The sequence below is a fragment of the Pinus tabuliformis genome, chromosome 4_2, assembly GCF_031772625.1.
Source record: "Pinus tabuliformis cultivar Carrire ecotype Pingquan chromosome 4_2, CPIR1, whole genome shotgun sequence".
Classification (NCBI taxonomy): domain Eukaryota; kingdom Viridiplantae; phylum Streptophyta; class Pinopsida; order Pinales; family Pinaceae; genus Pinus; species Pinus tabuliformis.
The window spans coordinates 1,158,437,308-1,158,447,787 of NC_142304.1; the positions used below are offsets into that span (position 1 = coordinate 1,158,437,308).

General features: G+C 37.3%; 1 pseudogene across 1 annotated transcript; it reads right to left on the reverse strand.

Annotated features, from left to right (window-relative positions):
• Positions 1-8,140: 8,140 nt before the first annotated feature.
• On the reverse strand, positions 8,141-9,191 carry LOC149173781 (putative LRR receptor-like serine/threonine-protein kinase At3g47570 pseudogene; annotated as a pseudogene). Its single transcript, XR_016259307.1, has 2 exons — positions 8,697-9,191; positions 8,141-8,589 (listed from the first exon to the last, which is right to left on the reverse strand). The product of XR_016259307.1 is annotated as a putative LRR receptor-like serine/threonine-protein kinase At3g47570 pseudogene (transcript).
• Positions 9,192-10,480: the final 1,289 nt, after the last annotated feature.

Genomic DNA, 10,480 nt, shown 5'->3' on the forward strand with positions numbered 1-10,480 from the left:
GCAAGACTGATATGATTGAATGTTGTTGAGCATATGAGAATGTAATTTTGTTCCTTGTTTTTCAGGTTGAATAAAATACGATTTTTCCTTCAAAAAAATCTCTTATACTTGACGTCTAGGATCATTTGTGTTTATTTTTTCCCGTATTTATGGTGATAGGCATATATATATTGGAATAGGGCTTCCAAAATTTTAATTTAATTGTCAATGATTATTTGGTGGATGGTATGGATTTCACTTTATGGAATATTCTAGAATATTCTTAAAATGCCATATGATCCTGTGTCATATGAATGTGAGTGATGGTTTTTTGGCATGTGGTATAGTAAGGGTATTAGCTGATGGTATTGTAAGAAAGCCTATTTAAAGTGGAATGAATCTCAATGGTAAAGGGGAGATTGTAACAAAGTTTGTTTAAAGTAGAATGAATCTCCATGATAAATTGTAAGAAATCTTGTTTAAAGTGGAATGAATCTCCATGGTAAAGGGGAGATTGTAACAAAGTCGGTTTAAAGTGGAATGAATCTCCATGATAAAGGGAAGATATCTGGATATCTATTGAAGTATCTCAAGCTGCTTGCCCATCATTTATTCCCCTAAAATTTTTGGCTCGCTATAAATTAAGATTATATCTAACATTATTCCTTTCAATAATCATCTACTTGATCTAAGGCACCATCAATTTCTTTCTATTTTGAGAATCTAAGGAACATATGAACCCTATAAAAAAGAAATAAGGGAAGAAATAAGAAAGAAAAAACCTAATAAGAAGGAAAGTCTAAAAGAAATGAATATTTGCATCTTATTAATAATTTTGTTACATATTTTTTAAATGTTTATATGTTTAATATATATTAATTATTTTTATTATTAAATTATATATTTAATGTATATGAATTATTATTATTATTATTATAAAATTATAATTGAGTTGATTTTTAATTTTTTTTGTGAATATGAAATTTATTTATAATTAATAATAATGGATTTTATTAATAATTATTCTCCTGTTGACCGCCGTAGAAGAGTAATGGATTTTAATGCTGTTCGTATTGTTTGGTGGAGGCCTGTTTTAAATGGTTATGGGGCACTTTATCATCTTGTCATATGTACGTAGTTTTGGTGGAGTCCCATTAATATGGGTATGGGCGTAATTTTTTTTATTTTATATATGTTGTTGTTGAGTCTTTTTAGCTAGTGCGTATTATGGGAGATATGTAAGAGCGCATGTAGAAAGTTTTGGTGTGTGCTGTAGTAATTTTTTTTGGTAGTGCCAGCGAGCAAGTTTTACGGGTATGGTGGCTGCGCACAATGCGAGTTTTTTTTTTTATGTTTGTGATGCCCATTAAAAACCAGTGGTGAAGCGAAAAGCAAAGAGAGAGTGCACAGCAGTGCATGAAGAAAATAACAGAATGTTATTATTGCATATGAGAGAGATGTATTGTGCCTGCGCACAATTCTTTTTGTAATGGTGTTATGTGGCGGTTGCGCACAATAGTGCGATTTTTGTATATGCACAGCAGTGCTGTAATGTTTGTCTGGCAATGAAAAACACAGGAATGTTTTTGAAGCTGTTTATGTAATCACCACAGCAGTGGAAAATCTGTGAGAGCAGCAGAGTTTTATTTTTGAATCCCTCTTTGCACAGAGGATGAAGTTTGTATCAGGCTTTGTATTTTAATCAATAGAAATATTTTTATGGCTGTGTAATACTCTGTTATGAGTAGATTTGTTTTAAAAGCTTCCCTGTGCACAAAGGTCCTGGAACAGTGGAAACAGAGCATTGGCTCTGTGGTGTTAGAATGTCTGGTTTTGGTATTTCCCATTGAAAAATACCCAACAGTGGTATCAGAGCTAGTCCAGGCTCTTTGATGGTGACAGAGCAGGTTCATGCTCTTTGAAGACTCAAAGAAGCTGAAGGAAGGTGTGGTTGCAGCAGAGAAAGCTTCTCCAGCAGTGTGAAGTTTCAGCCGAAGGGATTCAGGTATTTCCCAAGTTTCTGAGTTATTATTAAAGACAGTCAGTTGTTTTAAAAAAAACACAGTCAAGTAATCTGGAGTATAGATAAGAATGGCAAGGTCAAAGAAGAAAGCCTCCAAGCCTGTTAAAAATGTGTCTCCCCCTTCTACTAAACTAGAAGGCAATCCATTAGAATACATTCTATTTCAAACCCCAAAGTTTGATGGAAACTTTGATGTATGGGAAATAATGATGAGGGCTTTCCTAATGTCTGAGGGGATTGAAGTCTGGGAGTCAGTGATTGATGACAGCCAGATGGATAAAGAATTCATGGAGTATGATGCACAAGCAGCAAAACTAATCTTGGATGGACTCCCTGATTCTGTGAAGAGGAATCTAGGAAAATACACATCAGCAAAGGATATATGGGACAGACTGCATGACCTTCATGCAAAGGGAGCACTGACCATGGAAATGAGTCAAGAAAAAGGTCATGAACCCATCATAGAAGCTGAGAATGAAAAGCTTGACCTCATCAAGCTTCAAGTAAAAGAAAGAGATGAAGAACTTACAAAGCTCAAGAAGGAGCTTGACCAATGCAAGAAGAAACATCATGAAGAAGTCATATCTATGACAAATCAGCTGAACAAAGCAAAGAAGCAGGAAGATGCCTTGACAAGTCAACTTGAACAAAGGCACAAGAGAGTGAACAAGCTTGTAGAAGAGATTGGACAGTACAAGGTAGAGATCTCCTCCCTTAAGTCCGAACTACAAGAAGCCAGGAAGCAGGCACAAGGAGCTGAAAAGAAAATGGAGAGCAGCCAAGCAAAAGATGAAGAAATCTCCAAGATGAAGACAGATATTATCTCCTTCAAAATAGTAGCAGCTGAAGCTACTCGTAGCAAGGAAGAAACAGAGGGACAACTAGCAAAGAAAAATAATGAATGTGAAAAGTTAGAAGAAGAGATTGTCCTCCTCAGGAAGAAGGTTGAAGGGATGAACAAGATCATGAAGAGCTCTCAAGCTCTGGATGACATGCTCAACTATCACAGATCTCCATTTGATAAATCAGGACTTGGGTATGTAGCTGAATCCTCAAACAAGGATGAGGATGCTTTAAGCAAAGGAGATGTGAAGAAGCCAGAAAGAAGGTATGATGCTCCTAGTTCCAGCAAAGACAAGGAGAAAAATGAAGGCTGCAATAGAAGAGATCCTGCTCCAAGAAGAAAATCAGCTCCAAGAAGAAATGTAGCTGATGGCAAAGAGGCAAGATGCAATGGTCATCATCAAAGGATCTCAAGGTAGCAAGGCTTCAGAAGTACATCAAGGAAACCTCCATCTCCCAGGTATCAAAGTTCATTTTATGGTTATTGTTATGCTTGCTCAAACTTTGGTCATATGGCAAAAGACTGTAGAGCATTTAATGGAGATAGATGTTGTGGTCCTCGACAATCTCCAAGAAATAATTTCACAAGAAGAAATCATGAATCTTTATTCATGAAGAATGTTGAATGTTTCAAGTGTCATAACATTGGGCATATGGCACGTGAATGTAACTTAACATGGGCTCCTATGCAAGCTAGACCCATGCAAAAGAAGAAAGTTACACAAGTATGGAGAAGGAAGGAAAGGCAATCTGAAAACCCCTTGAACTCCCCAGTGGATCTAAATTTGTTTTGAGAAAACTTGTTAAAAGAAGACAAGCATACATTAAAGGGGAGCTTGTAATTTTTGTTGCTGAACTGTCTTAACAGTCATTCTTTAATGAAGACTTCTTTTTATAAAGGAAAGACATGAAATCAAATCTACCATAAAAGCAGAGAAGAAAAAGGGGTAGCGCTCAAATGTAAAGTGCAGCAGCGCAATAAGAAGTATGCAAAGCAAGAAGACCCTCACAGCAGTGGGAGGACAAAACATAAAACAGCAGTTTGAAAATTTTTTTTTGGAGCACATGGATTAGATTGAACAGCAGTTTTGAATTTTTGCATGGCAATGGAAGGTAGTTTCCTTCTATGTAATGTGATAGAACATACTCACAGCAGATGAAATGTTTTGTAGTGGGAATGAAAATGCAAAGCAGTGAGAAGAAAATGAGAAGGCAAAACGCAGCAGAGCGTAAATGCCCAGTGGCTGAGAATGCAATGAAATTTCTCACACAACAGTAAAAAAAATGTAATGTTTTTCTTCATATGCAATGCAACATGCAAAGAAATGCGTAAAGAAAAACAGGGACAGCAGATTTTTAATGCACACTGGATGTATAAGAATGTGTGTGGCAGAAAAAAAATGAAAGGGTGTAAAAGGAAAAGGCAGCAGCCCGTGTTATTTTCTGTTGTGTGGAGAATGCAGCGCAAAACAGCGTGAGGATGATTTCTCTCTATGTGCAAGTAATGGAGAGTAAAGAGTTAGTATATGAGCACACAACAATATGATGAAACAAAAGGCAGCGACAGTGCAAATTGCAGAGGCAACGCAACAGCAAATAAAAACCCAGGGATGACAGTCCATGGTTATGGGTATGGACAACATTGAATATGAAAAAATGCAGCAGCAGGAAGTTATGGACAGCAGCATGACGGAAAGAAGGAGAAGCACACAACAATGCAAATGTGAAAAATGCAGCAGCAAGAAGTTTTGAACAGCAGCACATGCAAAAGAAATTTTCCTTACAGCAGTAAAGGTAAATGTAATGAATTTGTTGTTCATTGAGTTGAAATGCAATATATGCAACAGCAGTGAATGCTTACACACAGCAGTGTAAATTTGTAAATTGGGACAGCATAATTGTTCCAAGAAAGACAAAGTATTTTGTCTTTGAAAAGTGCAGAAGCAGTGCAAGTGTAGACACAGCAGTGTGAGGTAGACACAGTAAAGAAGATGGCACAACAGTGCAGCAGAGAATATGCAGCAGCATAAAAGAACATCGTAATGAGTTTGCACACACAGCAGTGCAATGGTTGTTTGTTTCGGAACTGCATGTAAAGCAGTGTCCGTTTGTAATCCCTCTGTTAATGAGGAAGGTGCTTTTCAGCACAGTCATTTGGTGAAACCCTCTATTGAAGAGGAAGGTGCTTTTAAGCACATTGTCATTAGTGAATCCCTCTGTAATGAGGAAGGTGCTCTTAAGCACAGTTACATTGGTGAATCCCTCTGTTCAGAGGAAGATGCTCTCTAGCATAGTTTGGTAGATCCCTCTGTCATGAGGAAGGTGCTCTTAAGCACAGTCACATAGTGAATCCCTCTGTCATGAGGAAGGTGCTCTTAAGCACAGTTTCAGGTGAATCCCTCTATTAAGAGGAAGACAACTTTGTTTGTTTATGAACTGCAGCAGAAGCAGTTGGTGAATCCCTCTATTCGAGGAAGATTGGTAAACCCCTCTATGTGAGGAAGATATTCTTGTAATAGCAGTTAGTGAATCCCTCCATGTGAGGAAGTGTTTGGGTATGATTGAATGCCTGACAGTTGAAATTAAAGGGGAGTGTTGAAAATATAATTTCAACTGCGATCGCCGATATCGCATCGGCAAAGTCGAAGTGAAGAAATCATAAAGAAGCTTTTGTGCTTCCGATGAGCGATCGCCGATATCGCATATCGGCAAATCGGCATATCGGCAGGTTGGAGCATCGGAGGCAGGCAGTGGCAGCAATATGAAACATCGCCGATGAGCGATCGCCGATATCGCATCGGCACATCGCTATCGGCAATGTCATAGAGTCGGGGTCTTTGACATGAGAAAAGTTGCGATGCGATGGAGTGGACCCGACAACATTATAAATATTTTTTGATAAACTTTCAAGTCCGCGCTCAGGGCTTCCGATATCCTCTCCATCGTCCGATCTGGTTGCGTATTCTCTGTCGTTGATCGATTGAAGCTGCTGCCCGCCTGCGTCAAATCAATGTTTGCGTGGAGTGAACGACTTTCTCCTGTTGACCGCCGTAGAAGAGTAATGGATTTTAATGCTGTTCGTATTGTTTGGTGGAGGCCTGTTTTAAATGGTTATGGGGCACTTTATCATCTTGTCATATGTACGTAGTTTTGGTGGAGTCCCATTAATATGGGTATGGGCGTAATTTTTTTTATTTTATATATGTTGTTGTTGAGTCTTTTTAGCTAGTGCGTATTATGGGAGATATGTAAGAGCGCATGTAGAAAGTTTTGGTGTGTGCTGTAGTAATTTTTTTTGGTAGTGCCAGCGAGCAAGTTTTACGGGTATGGTGGCTGCGCACAATGCGAGTTTTTTTTTTTTTATGTTTGTGATGCCCATTAAAAACCAGTGGTGAAGCGAAAAGCAAAGAGAGAGTGCACAACAGTGCATGAAGAAAATAACAGAATGTTATTATTGCATATGAGAGAGATGTATTGTGCCTGCGCACAATTCTTTTTGTAATGGTGTTATGTGGCGGTTGCGCACAGTAGTGCGATTTTTGTATATGCACAGCAGTGCTGTAATGTTTGTCTGGCAATGAAAAACACAGGAATGTTTTTGAAGCTGTTTATGTAATCACCACAGCAGTGGAAAATCTGTGAGAGCAGCAGAGTTTTATTTTTGAATCCCTCTTTGCACAGAGGATGAAGTTTGTATCAGGCTTTGTATTTTAATCAATAGAAATATTTTTATGGCTGTGTAATACTCTGTTATGAGTAGATTTGTTTTAAAAGCTTCCCTGTGCACAAAGGTCATGGAACTGTGGAAACAGAGCATTGGCTCTGTGGTGTTAGAATGTCTGGTTTTGGTATTTCCCATTGAAAAATACCCAATAAAACCAAAGCAACGAGCTTCACATTTGTGCTTATTTTTTCCTCGTGCTTCACCCATATTGTTTATAATGAGGAAATCACAAATATGTTGTGTATTGCTTCAATTAATACGCATGCACAGGCTCTCTCGATGTCAGAGGGGAAACATCATGCTCCACCACTACAAGTTTTCCAATCCTTTCAGCAAGTTCTAGTGAGATTTCACAGGAGGGCTTTTGAGTGGGATAAGCGATGTCGAAAATCTTGACAACTCTATCCTGCTTTTCTCAGAGAATTTGAGATCAAATTTGATGTAAAATCTGCTTTCTTTACAATCTGCTTTCAATAACAACTCGACTCAAATTGCTTTACTGTCCAAATATATATCCGAAGGAGAGGATGAGGTGGGAACCACCATTGCTGCATTCCCCTTCCATAACTAACTCAAAATTAGAATCTGTTTCAAGAAAAACAAAATAAGGTGTGAGTAGAGATGCGGAGAGAGAAATGGACCTCTTTGTCGCCAAATTAGTGCAAAATGCTATCCACCTTGGAGATTTTGAAGGCGAAGGGAAGGTTGGAAATTGCATTTAAAAGAATCCTGCAATCCTGCTATGGAATTGGAAATTGCATTTAAGAGAATCGTGCAATGGAAGTGGACAGTGCATTTAAAGTGGGGGAATTGTAGATAGCTGCCTGTTAATCACAAAGATGCTCCTCTGAAAAACTCAAAACTCTTCTTGTTGTAAAAACATCATCGCAACATTTAGCTACAAATTCCTGACTAATCCTGACTTCTTAAAAGAAATGAGATGTATAATTTATTTAAAGATAGAAAAGCTATATGTTTTCCTGGTAGCTGTTATGACAATAAAGTTCTCAAGATGGGGCAAGATAGAATTTGAGATGTATAATTTATTTAAAGATAGAAAAGCTATATGTTTTCCTGGTAGCTGTTATGACAATAAAGTTTTCAAGATGGGGCAAGATAGAATTTGTGAACTATGATTACTTAATGTTAAAGGTCGTCTGAATTGTCAAAGATGTGTGTTAATTAACTTTTCTTGTTCCTTTAAATTAAGTAGTAGTATCATTTTTTTATGTTGGTTATGACAAGTTTTAAAAGTGAAAGACTTTTCTACCCTTACTAGTAAAGAGTGGTATAAAAACTAAAAAACATAACAAATACAAAATTCTTCTTGTATTTAATACCAGAAGAGTGTCACACATTCATATAGATGTAAAGGCTATTGAATATAACTGTTTTTTGAAGATAGAATAATAAATTATAATCATAAACACATTTCCAACACAATACTCATGAGTAGATATCACTGTATTGTTTACATTTACAAGCAATCAATTATAAAACATTTATATACAATCAACAACAAAGATTTATATGTACAAAGAAGCATATAACCACTACTTTTTTACAATAGACTAAGATGTGGAAGAACTTTGACCTTCACAAATGTTGTTGATAGTAGCATTTGTACTACCCAACAAATGTGTTAGATTTGATTGGAAGTTGGGAATGGAAGTAGTGCCCAAAAAAGTGTCTTTGATGTTTTGCAATGTGCCTAGAATGCCCATCATTGTAGGTCGTCTCTGAGGAGATTCATTTGTGCAAAGCAAACCCACATTTATCAGTGCACTGAGACAATTGAGATCTTTATCTTCTTCAATGCATCTACTAGTCCTCGTTAATAGACCCATGTCCACCACTTCTTGTACTTGGTTTGGAAAACTACTACCCACCCATTTGTGCAATGTCATTCCTTCTACAAACATGTCATGGGTGGGCTTCTTTCTAGTGAGCATTTCCAATAGCACTATTCCATAGCTATAAACATCGCCTTTGGTTGTAACTTGTCCTCCCACTCCATATTCTGCATTCATAGATCCTCATCTTAAGTTTTTTAATTTAATTGAAAATTTTAAGTAAACATAAGAAAATCATAAGATTGCTTCATATGGGATATAGTTTAAATAATACCTGGAGGAATGTACCCGGTAGATCCTTTGAGTGCATTTGTGGAAGTGAGAGCTCCATCTTCATTATTTGCAAAACATATAGTAGCAATGCCAAAGTCTATTAAATATGCAGTCATATCTTCACCCAACAACACATTGTTGGGTTTCAAATCACAATGAATCACTTGCACAAAGCAATGATGATGGAGATATGCCATGCCTTGGGCGATATCTATTGCTATATTCAACCTTTGAATCAAATTCAAACAACTTTGTTCTCCATCATCGGGATATAACCACTTTTCTAGGCTTCCTTTTGGCATTAATGGAAATATCAAAGCTTTGATTTGGAGATCTGAATAGCAAGTTATGACCCGAATCAAATTCCGGTGTCTAACTCTACCCAAAACTTTGCATTCTCTATCAAAACTCTTTTGAGCCCCTTCATTTTGTAGATTGAGAAGCTTGACAGCAACCATTGTGCCGTCATTCAAAATCCCTTTGTACACTTTTCCAAAACTACGAATTCCTAACAAGTTTGCATCATTAAATTCATTTGTTGCAATGACGAGCTCTCCATAGGAGATTCTTCGATGCCCCACATTTAATGATGGACCAGGCTCTCTCTGAATATTTCTCCTACAATTCTTTCTCCACAATATTCCCAAAAACAAACACAATACAACAATTGTTGCAATAGCAACAACAAGAATGATAACTCGTTTGACATTCAAAACACTTCTATGTTTGTGAGAATAACATGGTGATAGACTTACCCAAGGTCCACATAGACCAAGATTTCCCAGAAATGCTGTTGCACTGATATTTTTTTGAAAACTCCACCTTTAGGGACTTCTCCTGACAGCTTGTTGAAAGAAAAATTCAAGTGGTGGAGCATCGTGAGATTTTGTAGAGATACAGGTATTCCACCGGACAAATTGTTGGAGGAGAGATCTAGGTCTTGAAGACTTAGAAGTTCACCGATTGACACTGGAATTGGACCTTCAAGTGCATTGTAAGAAAGATTCATATATGCTATTTCTTTGCAGCTTCCAAGTGCACTTGGAATGTAGCCAGTGAACTGATTCATAGAAATATCTATAGCTTGAAGTTTATTGAGCTTGCTTAGTTCTAAAGGTACATGGCCATGTAATAAATTGTTTGACAAGTTGAAATAGACGGCTAAATTTCCAAGGCCTGCAACCTCTGGAGGTATGTGCCCACTAAGCTTGTTGTATGATAGATCTAGCTCTAGTAAGTTCACACATTTCCCTAAATTTGTAGGAATATTTCCAGATAACTGGTTATTATTAAGATCTAGATATCTTAGTTGCTGGAGGTTGGCCACAAAATGGGGGATTCTTCCAGAGAGGTTGTTTTTTTGGAGATATAAGAGCCCTAAACTTTTGAGCTGCCCAATTTCTATAGGGATGTTTCCTTGTAAATTGTTGAAAGATAGATATAACCTCTCCAACTTGTAAAGCATATTAAGAGAAGACGGGATTGACCCTGTGAAAAAATTATCATCTAAACCAAGAAATATTAACCCAGTTAAGTTTCCAATTTGCGAAGGAATTCCTCCTGCTAATTCATTGAAACCCAAATCCAACCAGTAGAGTTTTGCAGAAAAGTAGCCTATAGAAAAGGGCAATTGTCCAGTGAGATTATTATGGGATAAGTCTACATCTTGTAGATTGGAACAGTTACTAAGAGCAGTAAGAACGGGGCAATTGCTGGTGTTGCCGCTAATCAGGTGATTGTTGTCCAAGTAAAGCGTATGGAGATGTGTCAATTTACCCAGCTCCG